This window comes from Vidua macroura, chromosome 16 (genome assembly GCF_024509145.1).
Source record: "Vidua macroura isolate BioBank_ID:100142 chromosome 16, ASM2450914v1, whole genome shotgun sequence".
Lineage (NCBI taxonomy): Eukaryota > Metazoa > Chordata > Aves > Passeriformes > Viduidae > Vidua > Vidua macroura.
The window spans coordinates 4,043,986-4,058,942 of record NC_071586.1 but is presented as its reverse complement, the minus strand read 5'-3'; the positions used below and the strand labels follow the sequence as shown (position 1 = coordinate 4,058,942).

At 40.7% G+C, this 14,957-nt stretch overlaps 1 protein-coding gene across 3 annotated transcripts in view; it reads right to left on the bottom strand.

Moving 5' to 3' along the window:
* Positions 1-14,957, bottom strand: part of RBFOX1 (RNA binding fox-1 homolog 1) — a 1,011,377-nt gene that overhangs the window by 653,550 nt on the left and 342,870 nt on the right. The window lies entirely within an intron of this gene.

Here is a 14,957-nt window from a genome sequence, read left to right as displayed (position 1 = left end):
CTTTATTATTAATGAGCAGCTGTGGCATGTAACATTTTACTGAATTATTCACTGAGTTTTAGTAGGTACAGTAAGCTCAGCCATGTTTTACCTAACAGATTCTCACTACATGCATTTTTCATTTCCACATGAAAATGGCAATATGTACTCTTTGATATAAATAATCCTGAAAATAGAATTGTTGTTCATATTTTGAGTCTCCAAACATAATACACACCTAGGTCAGAGTATAAACAAATCATTCTGTGAGTAAATTTAATATACTTTTTATCCACTTCAGTAAAATTCCTAACAGTAAACACATTTTGTATTTTTTCACAAAATATCTTGCCCCTTATATGTGGTTTCAGATTAAACAAAAAAAATTAAATAAGTAACTAAATAAAAAAAATCAGTGGAGTGTTTTTCTAATGCAACTGATGGAAAATGGGAACAAGAACCACCTGTAGCAGAAAGGCACATGCTCTATAAACATGTCAGGCAGCATTGCAATGATCACACACACTGATAAAAGAACTTCAGAGTTTGGAAAGGTGACAAGCAGGAACAGCAAACAGTTGGATTTCTGTCTCTTTGGAGCTGGGACCATCACTAGGGGAGCATCTCTTAGGGTTGAGAGCCAGTTTCACATTGATGCTCTCAGCATCAGCAGCTGCCTGACTGCCCAAACCCTCCCAACAACCAATTCTGAGCTGAACACACAAGTTTCTGTTCACTTATGTGTTGTTGGGCAAAAGCAAGAGTGGCACACTTAGAAACTGTCACTTTGTACAGATTTCTGCCCACCCAAGGAATACCCAGCCCTGCTGGGGCACTGCAGCCCCCTGGCCACCACCAGCCAGCTCAGGGCAGCTCCTTGTACAGGGCAAATCCCACAGCACTGGGGACATTCCATCACCACCCCACTGTGCAGGGCAAATCCCACAGCACTGGGGACATTCCACCACCACCCCACTGTGCAGGGCAAATCCCACAGCACTGGGGGCATTCCATCACCCTCCCCACTGCAGGTCACAACTTCCAGGACTTGTACAGACCCCTGAGCTGAAATTATCTACCTTACCAAGTACACTGAATTTGTTATCTAGCTACTCTCAATACCTAAGCAACGAGCAAGATTTCAGGCATATTCACATGAGTTTATGAAGCAACTTTCAGTAGGAGGAAATACTGGAAGAAGCTGGAAAGTGCCAGTAGTTTTGTGTGAAAAACCCCTACTGTAATTGTGATAAAATCCTATTTGCAGGTCTCAGGATAACTGGTTGGCTCTGGACTTTGGCATTTCACCTTTTTCTTCCCACTGACACGAAATGCCATTGAGAACTGCCCACACAGCTACAAACAATCCTGTGGAGAAACACCACATCTACATTTCCAGTGCTAAATTTCCTTTTCCACAACTGCCATAAACTGTGGCAAAACACGAAACAGGCAAGTTTTGCACTCCAGTGAGTGAGAAATAAATTCCCAATCAGCCAAGTTTTGCTTGCAGCTGGTATTACAACATTTGCACATGACAGGCACACAAAGAGCAGCAGAACCCGACCACAGTGCTCCTGCTCTGCTCAGAGACAAGGGAAACTGGAGAGGCAGCTGGAGGAAGTCCAGCTGAGTGTGTAGGGAGAAGTTTGGCAGAGATAATGATCTATTAAGATTCACTTAAAAATGAAAAAGTGTTTCCAGGTGAAAGTGCCAGTACTGAGATACCCCAGGGGCTTCTCCCTCGGGCAGCAGCTCAGGCAGCCCAAACAAGCTGAGGCTGTTCTGCAGGGTCACTGAGACAGAGCCCCAGGCCATCATCAAATATCACCAGAGCCAAGCATTCCAAGAGTACCCCAGACATGTTATTATTTTCCATTAGAAGCGGCTTTGTTAAGCATTCTATTAAAGGAAAAAAAACAACCTAAAGCAAGCAATAATAAAAATCACTACTAATACATATATATAATTACTAACTCTGACTTAACATCTACTGCTTCAGACCTTTATCAAAAGCCTATGTCTAAATTGATCTCATCTGATATTTTTTAATTCTGTTCTAAAAATGCAATTAAACAATGATATCTCTTGCTGCAAGTTAAAAGCCATTCCCTTTAGATAACAACGAAATACAACAAGCAGTGAGTTCTGCCATCATTAGACTTCTAACCATATTACTTCTATTTTGAGGCTTTTTTTGTTTGGTCTCAGTTTAATTTCCTGTCAGCCTTACAAGAGATTTCTAATGTTTGGGCTGTAGGATATGCTCTGATTAAAAATAATCTTCCCAATTACTGCCTGGCACGACTCTACTGCCACATGCACTCTGCCACTGGCTTCTGCATTTCTGTCAGCAGTAATTGTGTCTGTAGCTTCTAACTGTAAATGAAAACCCAGGGGGCATATTTGGGTTCCAGTTTCCTTTGCCCAGCCATATCTTTTAATTTGCACTGTCTGTCAAAAGGAGATGTTTGTAGGCACTAAAAGGAAATCCTCAGAACATCAGGTTAAAAAAAGGGAAAAGGAAAAAATGAAATGCAACTGGAATATGATAAACCACATTTGATATTTATGCCAGGATACTCAACACAGAGCAGCTCACTGCATTGATTAGCCTTAGAAGAGGGGACTGAAACCATTTACTGAGCATTTCTAGCTGTACTTTATTACCATTAAATTTAATCCTGAATCTTAAGCATCACCTTAGTATGGCTTTTTATTTTTTTTTAATTCAATCACTACAATGAATACTTTACAGAACAGCATTTCTTATCACAATGGAAAAAAATTATTATTTCTCAGCCTCTGGGCCCTGGCCTCAGCTGTGCCTTGGTGTTTCCATCTCCAGCCTGGCTGACCCTCAGACATGGCCCTGTGACCACACTGCCCCTTCTCTCCAGCCTTTGGGTTGCTGTGGGGACTCCAGGCCCCAAGGCTCCCCTTGCCTCCAGCCCAATGGGCTGCTGCCCCTGGAGTCCCCAGCTGGATCCTGGGGCTGTCAGGCTGATGCCCTGTGCAGGCTGACCTGGAACAGAGGCTGGACAGAGCTAAAGAATAAAGCAGGGATTTATGAAAAGGATCTCCTCCATGGATCCACGTTGGGCAGCACCAGAGCCCAGCCAGGGCTGCACCCAAGATGAACCAAAATGGTCCCAAAATGCACGAGCGCTCCCGGGGGCTCTCACTGGGATCAGCTCTGCTCCATTTCCACACTGGAGTTCATTGTCCAATTCCAGCTCCATTAAATCCCATCCTCCTTGTTTTTTTTTCTCCAGCCCACATTGTTTGTGCTCCTGGGCCTGAGATTTGGATCATTTGTCCTTGGTCCCCAGCTGGAGAAGGAATTGTTTTGTCTCCCTACTCTGTGAAGAGAGCTCACTAACACTAAATATGAAGCCCAGACCCACACACTAAAGCAGCACAGAATGTGAAAAATGCAAAAGCTACACCTGAGGCATCATGTGGAGCTCTTGTCTGAGGAGCTGGCTCTGCTCTCCAGCCCCAGCTGGGCTGTGCTCCCTGGGGCAGCCCAGAGCTCCTGGGAGCTGCCCCAGGCCCTGGCTCAGCCACAGCCAGAGCCACAGGGCTCAGACCTGGCCCTCAGTGCAGCCACAGCCACCAGGGATGTGCTGGGTGCATGTTCAGACCCTCACAGGTTCCCTCTTCCTCTCGGGAGCCATGGAAAGGCGTCCCCATGTCCCTGGGAATGCTCTGTGTGACAGGAGCAGGATGGGATCCAGGTGCCCGGGGGCAGAGAACCTGGAAGGACAAAGCACCAGGCACAGGCTGTACCCTGTGAAGAGGGCACAGAAGAAACTCAAGGAGGAGAAAAAACACCTGATAGAACGTCAGGAAGGAAGCTTTGTGTGGAGGGGAAAAATCACAACCAAGAATGCACATGTGGGATCCATGGGGCACTGCAAAGGGTAACAGCATGAAGACTATTAAGAAGACAGTTGCAGTTATTGCTAGAAGCAAATATTCACTATAAAATGAAGAATATGGTAAAGTCCTCTGAAAATAATTTTCTATGAGGTCTCAGTCTCTGATCTCTCAAAATTAAGTAATTTTTTTGTCTCAAAATGAAAATGGTACCCAGCATATTTGGAATCCAAGGGATGCAGAGAGCATATTTTTGTACAAAGGAATCATGGAAGTTTTCTTTGTGATAGGAGGATAAATACTGAGATTTAGTGAATGGGAGCAGGGATTTGTCCAAATAGCGCTTAAAATTGAATAGCTTCTCTTGGCAGAAAAGCTGATTTGAAATATTAAATGCAAATGTTAGTGCTCTGCACTGTGTTTGCTGGTTGATGTTCTATTCTGTATTGTTTATATCTGTACATGAGGGCAGACAGTGGAAAGGTGAGAACAGACTCAATCTCAGCTCTGTCCTGAACCTTTGGCACAGCACTCCAGGTGCTTCCTTTTGTAGGGCTCTGCCCCTCAGTGCATATTCTGTGCAACAAAAGACTGGTAACAAAGAACTTCAACACACCAACTGAAAGGTCTGTGCAGTGGAGATTGTGACCACCACTGCCTTCACAACTGCATGGTGGTACAGAGGAAAAATGGCACAGATCTGTTAAAATATTACTTTTAAAATAGTGTACAAGCTGTGCAAGAAGTTCTTTGTGCCCCTCTGAGCCCTAAAGGGCTGCAGGGATGCACGTGCTGCAGCACAGAACCAGACTGTGATAACCTCAGGCTATCCTTGCTTCTATTTCCATATCTTACCTGAGATAAAACCATCATTTACCATGTATATCCCCCTACCTGTGACTGAAACTGCCAGAAGGTTGAAATAAATACCTTGCTTTTTAAAAAAGAAGGTATGCCACTGAGTTAAAATGGGTTACTCCTGTGACTGAGGCCATGTGGATGTTTATGTATTTACTCACCATAAAACCTGTAGGATTAAGTATGGCAGCAACATATCCTGAAGCAAAAGGAATGTGGGTCTCTCATAAAAAGACCTTTCAGAATTTTGGCTGCAGAGACAGCTCAGAGGCAGAGCCTCAGCTGTGGGAGTGTCAGCTCCTCTGCCAATGCAGGGAAGGGGCAAAGCCCAGAGCATGAGGAGTTTCCCCATTCCTATTTTCATTGTGACTCTTAGGAGTCCCAGAGCTTTTCTTCTCATGTTTTTCAGTCTGTTTGCTTCTCCCCACTTTTCTACAGTACAGAGTGTTCTGCCCCACGAGCAGGTAGAAAATTCCACCAATACCAGCAATGCTGCTCCCATGCTAGCCATGGTAACACACAGCTCTGCCTGCCAGACCGAGATCACTCATTCCAGGGAACAATGCGCTCAAACGAGGTGCAGAAATTACAAAATCATTTGGAAAAGGCTTGACTGTCCTCATCTGCCACTAGAGAAGTCCTCCTACCAATTCCAGTGGTGAGCTGTTAGCCCTGAAAAACACTAAAAAGCAGGAACATGACACTTCCAGAACAGAGGCTTCGCATTCTGCATTTTTAAACTAGTGGTTCTCTCATCTATCATAGGTCAAGAAATAAATCACACCTCTATATAAGCAATGCAGTTTGGAAAGAAATAGCCCATGTAGAGAAAAGAATGGTAAACTTGCCTATTTGTTATTATTTTTTAACAGAAATTTTGATATTGGTTAAGAAATGGAGATGTTAATAACATTTGAAATCAAGGACTAGAATAAGAAAAAATAAAAACCAATCAAAGCCCACCATTTTATCCAACAACTTTGTGATTTATGACATGATTACTCCTGGAGAAACAGCCCAACTCTAAGCTACATCTCTGAGCCGTAACATAAAAATAATAGTTAGAGTGTCCATCACATTCCACAGACTGGAGCATGTCTCTTGTGGACAAAGCAAAGAAAAAAATCTAATTTGGGTAGACACACCCAATTTTCTGACCCAAAGACATTTCTATCGCCACTAAAAATAAAAGCATCAATTCACATGCTGGAGACAGAGAGGGGGTGGGATGGATCAGCTAGCAAATACCAATCTCCAGGAAAATGGACTTTTGTAAGGTCATCAGGGCTTGAAGGGGTCCAGCCTTCCCCCAGATATCACAAACTGTGCTGGAGGCATCCCCAGCCCGTGGCACCCACCACAGGCCACTGCTGCACAGAAGGGAGAAGTTACTGCACCCTTGGCACAGGGGCTATTGCAGTTTTATCAAAAGGACTCTTAGTGTTTAGCAGAAAATTCACTTCAGTCTGAAAAAGAGGCAAAAATAAAATAATCTAAGCCTGCCATGTTTGGAGATTTACTTCTGCTACATAAAATGACTACAACTGATTTCAAAAGACAAGTTAGTGTTTGTTTTATACAACACAGGAGATCCTTGGGCTGAAAGAATTATTTATTGCTGTTGCTTGCAGCTGGGTGCAATTTGACAATGATTACAAAATGTAAAGTCACAAGCAGGGAGAAGTCCATGCAGATCCCACACTGGAGCTGAAGTGCTCTCCTCTGATCAGAAGGAAAAAGGGAAGAAGCTCAGCTGTGTCAAGCAGCAGATTTTCCCTAAGAGTAACATGACTTTCCATGAAAAAAGGACCAAAAAGTATAAATTATGCAACCCATTGACATCAGTGGAAAACTCTTAAGGCCAGATTGGTTATTTGTAAATAAACAAAATAGGCGAGTTTTTTTTAAACTAGAGTTCTTTCAGCAGGAAAAGAACCAGATTTGTAAACATCACACATTTCTGAATGACCAGTTCCACAGATTTTTTTTCCTTCCTCCATGACCTTCCTCAGCACCCCAGGAGAATCTGAGCCTGCAGGCAGTGGTTCCTCCCCCATCACTCCCAGCATCAGGAGCTCCAGCCCAGCAAAGTGACACCTGGCAAATGAACCCACTCATCACTGGGAGGGGGCTGCCAAGGCTGGGACAGCAGCCTGCCAGCTCCTGCAAATCTCTCACAGAGCATCTGAGCCTGACACTTAATATTCACACTGGATTGCAAGCTATGTACTCAAGGATAAAGCTCAGTAATAATAAAGATTCACAGTCTGACAGGCTCAGCATACAAATTTTCAGTGCGGAGCTCACTTTGAATATTTATTTATTTTTTTTTAATCTTAAAAGGAATCAGGAATTTTCCTCTTATAAAAGAGATAACAGTACTTGCCATTTAGTGAGGGAAAACAATGAAAGGAGAAAATATAATTTTACTCTAAAATTTAGATATTGGTAAAGAAGCACCAAAATAAATATTTTATTTCAATATTAGAACACTGTGTCCCCAGTCCTTGTCTTGCTCATCAGACACAGGAATACATCAAATAAGTGATGCAGTTTCTTTTTTTGCAGGGCCAGATCCTTTCAGCCAGAAATACACTACTTTAAACCATTTAAGAATTTGCCCACACTTCTAACAATTTACGGCTTGTATTTAGCATGTCAGCTGTGAAGCCAAAATCAAAACAAAACCTCGATATATGTTACTCAAACACAGTACCTAACCAGTGGTCTCACTAGTCCCATGCTGGGTCACCAGTGAACAAATTTTGAGGTGCTATTTAAACTTCATTCTACCCCTCAGTCTTTGTCATGTTTTACTTCATATTTTATCCAACACTGCTTAGTACTGTGCTTTGTAGAGTAATATTAATTGCTTATTTTACAGTGGCACTGTAAAGTCCTAGCCCATTTTTTTTTATTTTTCTTGTTTATTTTATGTTACAACAACCTGGCAACTTGCTCCTGGGGTGTTTGTGGTTCTTTTTGTTTGTTATGTAAATGTTATGGATGTAGGAAGTGGTGTAAAATGAACAAAATTATAATTAAATTTCTGATAGTTTTTACACTGAAAATACTGTTACTATACATTAGCTCCCCTTAGACACTTTTGCTTGTTTTGTATTTTGCTTCAAATGTCTACAATTCTATTACTAAATTTACCTTTTTATTTTAAAATCACATTGCATCCAGCTTAACTCCATCTCACTAAATCACCTTGTTAGTCATACTTTGATTCATTACATTTCACTACCTTTCATATTTAAATGATTCCATTTCTTTCCCTACTCCCCCCACTACTTTGAACATGACAAGTCTCACTTTGTGCAGTGAATCCTCACATTGCACCCTCACAGAGCTCCCTCTATTAACATTTCATCATTCTCCCTACGAGTTTTCCTGCAGAACTGCCTTCCAAAACAATTCCAAATTTGCACATTCAGCCCCACCCCTTAATTCCCTTTATATTTCATGAGCACCAAGACAGTCAGCACTACAGGGAGCCAAGCTGCATCAAAAACCAAGGGATAAACACTGAACTCCAAGCTCCTCCTGCCTGCTGGACCTGCCCATAGGGATTCAGCCAGGAATTCTGGCTCCATCCCACTGCTCACATCCCCCAGGATCAGAGGTTTTGTGGAACACAAGATACAGAGGATTGAGGCACAGTGGAGAATGGCTTATACCATGAAAATGGAACTATTTTTAATCTACAGAGGGAATAAGCAGCTGAATCTCCAGATGATACAAATATGATTATTATGGCATAAAGTGCTGTTCATCCTTACTCTCTTCTTGACCAAAGCTACATTTCTCAGGGATTCCACTCACAATCAGCATTCACTTCTCAAACTTAATACAGAAATGAAGCAACAGCTCCTCTATTCTCACAAAAAGAGTTTTCTTCATAGATTTCTTAACTGAGCCCTAGAAAAAGATCATCTCCAATGCTAAGCAACGGATCAGCATTTCTCTTTAGAGAGTGCAGATATGGAAGTGCAGTAACCTGAGCTCAAATTGAGGATGAAGTGGTTGAAACAACACTAAAATTGGATGTACCTCAGAGCTGCCCTCCCCACGGCTGTGTGAACAATCCTTCCTGCCAAAACTGGCTCTGGCTCAGGGCACTCCCCACGACTGGCAACTCAGAGGAGACAGAATCTTCTCCAAGCCAGTTTATCCTCCTGAAAGCTGCTCTGCTGCTCTTTGGCTTCTCCATGCAGGAGCTCAGTCCCTGGGGCTGGGAAGTGCCCCTGGGCAGGGGCTGACCCTCTCCTGGGGAATGAGGGCTGGAGGGCAGCCACAGCCTCCGGAGCAGCCACCAAGTGCCCCAAGCTGTTTGCCAGCTACAATATCTAAGTTATTATTTCTATTTGCAACTCATCAAGAGTTAGACTGGATTCAAAAAGCTGCCACAATTACCAGAAGCTGCAAATCCCAGCCTGAGCGACCCAACCTTCTGGGCAATAACCAAATCCTGTCTGGCTGCACTGTAAGGTGTCTTCATCTTTCCAGGGCTTAAGAGAGATTGTTAGAAGGACTGGGAGATAACTGCTTGCTCCAATGGAATTTTATTCCAAATCAAATTAGAAATGGCTCAGGATCTTGTTACAGAAGGCAATCACCTCAAAAGCATCAGATACTCTACTGCTGTCAGGCAACAGTTTGTCTAAAGGAATCATGGCAATATTTTTTTTTTTTTTCCTAATCTTACCTTGTAAAACATTTTGGAAATGTTTTTGGAATGAAAAATATTAAACATTTAAATCATGATTAAGATCTAGCCTACTAAACCAAAACAAGATTATTGTCTTTGCTCAAAAACATACTTTCATAGTTTGTAGCTTGAAAAATCTATGCAGAAAGGAATGATTCAAGTCTCAGAGCCACAAGTCAGAGAGAACTGGTAAAATGTCTTTGTCCTGTTTAAATATCAAAGCTCTTCAGGGTATCATTTAGATCTACCCATCATAATTCAGATACTTGTGAATAATTCAAGATGTTATTCTTTAACTTCTATCAGCAATTCCCTTGAAGAGGAGCAGTAAGTAAGCAATTCTTATAAGTTATAGCATAGATCCATATAATTAATATTTTGATGTACTTTACCTGTCTTACTGTTTGCTCTTGTGATATTAAGTTGGTATTAAATAAATAACACACTCAGCTAACTTGTTCTACTTCTCAAAGATGCTCCAATTTATGTAATTGCTCTATTTGATTTATTGTTGCATCTTTACTCGAGTTACATATTCTGTTAATGTGCTATCAATGGAATTAGCTGTTTGTTAGTAGGAAACGTTTTTTAAATCAAGACAGCATTTTTATTGCAAAAGGAATGCACTGCTTGTACTTCCTTGGAATCAAAATACCCTTTTAATGGTGGGAAGGAACCTGCTTCACCTTTGCATGTTTTCCTTGGCATGCTGAAGCAAACCAGAGATGATGTGCTGTTATTCCAGCATAAGAAAAACAGCAGCATCCCACTAACAAACCTCAGAGGTGACTAAAGGCACATAAAATCATATGAAAACAACAACTAAAGTATACCCTCATTTTTCAAATAAGAATTCAGAGAAAGCCTCTGTCCAAGTGACTGTAAATTATGTATCAAGCTTCCACATTTTTGAAATCAAATCTGGCAATATGAAGAAAGATTGGTTTCAGCTTTTCTTATTTGCTAATAGCAAAGAGTTAAAAAACTTTACTTCATGAAGTAAATACCCATCTTTGGTTAGAAGGATAAAGAATCAGCACACAGCTTGTATTGCTGAAATAAACTTCATTTCTGCTCCCCCAGCATTGTAGACTGATGTCCTCCAGGAGCTGTGCTTGTCTTCTCTCCACATTCACAAAGACAACTCTCAGGGTAAACAGGGATGGGGACACAAGGAGAAAAATAAATCTCTGGAAACTGAGAGAAAATTAACTTCTTTATACTGCCCTCCCTCAATCATTTTCATTCACAAAGGGTATTAATTTTGACTATTAATTAGAGTGGCATCTGTCTCTGCTCCACTGGCAGGAGACCAAGGAGAATGAGCAGCATTGGCTGCTGCTCCAGGTGTGCAGTGAGTGAAAACTCATTTCTGAGCTGCTCCACCACAGCAGCAACAATTTACACAGAGTCAGCTGGCTCAAACACACCTCCAAGAACACATTAAGTGAGGATTTGCAGTACATGGAAGCATTCTGGACATATTTTCCAAACTTAAGATCCCTTAGCAGAACAGCTCAGCAATGCACTGACACCAACTGCTGTACATGAGGCAAAAGCTCAAAGCCCACAAACCTAACACAGGCATTATTCCATTTATTCCATAAATCACCTGGCTTTAGGAAAGTACACATCTACTACATAGTCTGAAAGAAAATTACTGCCATCATATGTAAAACCTGCTGCATTTCTGAAAAGTGCTGAAAACACAGTAATAAACTGCACTGCTAAATTTTTAAGACCTACAACGTGAAAGTGAACTGTTTCATATCTCTCAAGATTGGATTTCTCAGTACTTTTTGTATTTTCTACCTTGTTCTTTTATTTCATGGCAAAACACTGCCATGTCAGCATGTGTACTATAATAGAAGTATAATTATACATGCTCTGCAAGGGAGAAACACCTCAAGTATCACATTTCTGGGAACCTGGTCGGACAGCTGGGACACAGAAGGGAAATGGAGCATTTATGAATTCTGACTGGAGCATTTATGAATTCCTGCACAATTCCAAATTCTTTTTGTGACTCCCATTATATTTATGAAACTATTTACACCAATTTTACCTTTGATGTTACAGCATTGTTTCCAAGTCTTGGAGTTTCTTACTGCATCTATCAGTCTTGTAGTGCCAGACAAAAAGTTTCTATTTATGGCTAAAATGACAACACAGAGCACACATTTCCTTCCCAGAGTGCCAAATACCTGACTGGTAGCAATGGAATCTCAATATAATCCTCTAATGCCTGAAACTCCTTCAAGCACCTCAATACATCAAGTGTTAAATGTTTTATAACACCTATAAACACTCCAAGAGTCTAATGAAGCTTATATGACTAAGAGTGCAACAAGTGAAAGGTGGTGTAAAAATCAATTTTCTTTCACCTCAGCTGATTTATATTCCTTCCTGAACAAATTAATTTCACACTAAGCAACTGGTTTAATAAAACTTGAGAGCAGCACTATATTAAAGAGTTTTGTTCTTACTCCAGGCAGAGATAACTTGGAAATAGTAGTAAAACAGCAGTCTGGGATTACTCTGCAATTTGTAAAGCTTGGCCTGCCTCATTTCACAGCTTTTTCTCATGGAGTTTTTTTTCTGAACTTGTGAAAAGGAATTTTAAAAAGCACAATGCAGGTTTGCAGTCCAGAAGTTACGCTATAAACAATAACATATAAAAGTAAACCAGGCAAGTATGAAAACACATCCCAAGGAAATAAACACGTTCAGAGCCTTAGTGCCCAAACTGAGAATTAAGCTGTGCTTAATTCTAACCTTATAATTGTATTACAAATAGTTGTATTACAAATAATAAAATCAAGGAGATTGCTGAGGTACTTGACATGAAACAGGGACATGCCATTGCAGCACAGCTGGAATATTCAGCATTTCTGCCCTCTCCTCTCTGCTGTTGGAGCTCTTTGCCTTTTGCATCCCTTATAGTCCCAAGAAATCCCTGCACAGAAGGGCTCCTCCTCCTTCTCCCCATCCCCACAATCACCAGCACAATCTGCTGAGTAATGAAGAAGACAGAGATAAAAACTAAATTTCAAAACAAAGTCTATTTTCTATTCACAGATTGAAATAACAGTGACAAATTACATACATTAAGACCTCTCTGGAGCTTTGCTTACAGATCTTCTCAATTGCTCAATACAACTGCATTTTCTTACAGAGACATAAAACTTAACCAACTGAAAAAAGAAAAGCAAGTAGGATGCAACACTCTACAGAGTGCACAGAACACAAAACCAGGGGCTCAAGCTGACCCAAAAAAAAAAAAAAAAAAAAAAAAAAAAAAAAAAAAAAAAAGAAAAAGGTAAAGCTGAGATGAGCTGAGCTTTTTTTACCATTATTATCTCTGCTGACTGCACTAACAGAAGCCAAAACTATGGACTGGATGTAACTCTTCTCCCACCTCACTTGCACATCTTCCTGGGGCTTCCAGGGTACAATCCTAAGGCAAAAATGTCCACAAAAACAGGTGCACAGCAAAAATAGGAACCTGGAACGTATGCAAAACATGTGTAATAAATATCTACAACACGATTTGAGTAATTCAGAAATATTAATGCATCTCTGAAGTGTTTGTTTCAATAATGTTTTTAAAAGTAATTTGACTTTTTCAGCAATAGGTACCGTATTGCAATTGTGCTAAGCATTTTTAGCCAGCATGGAGATTTGATTTGCTTGCTGTTGATTGAAAAACACATGAACAAAATCACTGCTTTTTTTCCTGAGATTAAAAATAACATTTGAGGCTTCAGGTTTATGTTTTCTGATGTTGCTTAGGATGAAGAAGCTAATGTGGTTTGTGACCCCAATGCCAATTCACCAGAACATGAAGCAGCAAATAGACCACAATTGGATCCATAATGCTAACTTAAACATAAAGTAACACAAGATAATTGAAAGTTGTTTTCTTTTTTCTCATCTCACCTGTATAAAAATTCGCTGAATGACGCAAAGGTGTGAAAGCACACGAAAAAAGGAGTTCCCCATTAGAGGCTGAAATATGAACACTGCCATTCAGAGTGGGGGCAGGGTGTGGCAGCAAGAAAGCACACACTGCTCTAATTTGTGGAAAAGCAGTCAAGGGAATCATTTATCTTCTTGTTTCCAAAATATAAAAAAATATAAAAAAGAAGATCTGATCATGGGAAAATTTTGCCTGACTCCAATCATTTCATGCCATTCCAAAGGAATAAAAAAAAAAAGGAGAAAATTTTATAGGAAAGGCAAATAAATGAAGGTTTCTTACATAACAAATTGACATGTCAATTATTTTAACAAAAAGCAACGAGTGGAACATTTGACTTAACTTCATTTCTAAACACTGCACCAATGCTTTTCCTTGACACTGTCTAAGGCTATCAACAGATTCCACTAGAGACTGGAGAAATTTAAGTATTAAGGGAGTCTTTACAAGAAATTGAGAACCAAATGAGAAAATCCTTATGTTTAAGTCATTCAGGTGCATTATTTCTACCTGGGGGACAAGGATAAAATCAATCTTAGTTTCAACCTTTATGTTTCTAGGTAAACTAAAAAGGGTGAATCCTACCCCCACATTTCACCAGGTATGTTTTTAACCTAGTGAAAACTGCATGGTGTAAACTGGAAGAACAAATTATTCCTTTTTCATAGGAAGCAAGACACATGCTGATGGAGTAATTAATAGTTGTCCCAGCTTACTGCAAATTGCCATGCTTTAAAAATCCCTCCAATTCTAGAGTGGTACTTACTTGAGAACCTTGGTTGCAGGTGGTATTTTAATGATTCTTAGATTGGTTTGAATGACCAAAAAAAAAAAAAGTTCAGTTCAGTTCTGAAGGTTTTGCTTGTGATTTTGACCAAGCCTCTTTGCTCAGTCCTTCATCTCCAGCACAGAGTGCCAGAAGAAAAAGCTTCTACATATTCTCCTCAAGAACCTTCCATAATCCACTTGTAAGTCCCTGCTTGCTTACACCATCAGCAGAACAAACGCTGGGCCCAGTCTCTGACTCTATTTGAAACTGTTTCACACCTTTTAAACACAACTTTCCACCTAAGGGCACAAGGAATTTCTGCAAACGCTCCTATGCCACATTCCCTCTTCTTCAAGTGCTGCCTTCATTACACAAATCACAGCTCACCAGATCTGATTATTATCTCTCTACCTAATAATCAGGATTTCAATTATTCTTTCCTTCCACTACTACTTCTGCCAATCTTTTCTGCTACAAAACATCTGTATCAGAATTGCATTGATTTCTTAACCACAGTGCCATTTTCCTGAATTGACAGGAAATTTGCAAACAAAAGTGCAAGTCTCAGAACAGTCAAGGCAAGGCAGAAGGTGTGCTGGGGGGAGCCAGGTTCTCTAAAGAAGGCAGACTGGATCAGCAGCTCTTTGCCAAGCAGCCAGAGCAGGATATTCCACTGCTTTTTGTTGATTTAAGGTCTGTGGCACACTGCAGCTGTCACAACGAAGGGCAGACAAAAGACAGGCTGTTGACTGCAAAATGCTTTAAAGCACAGCAGT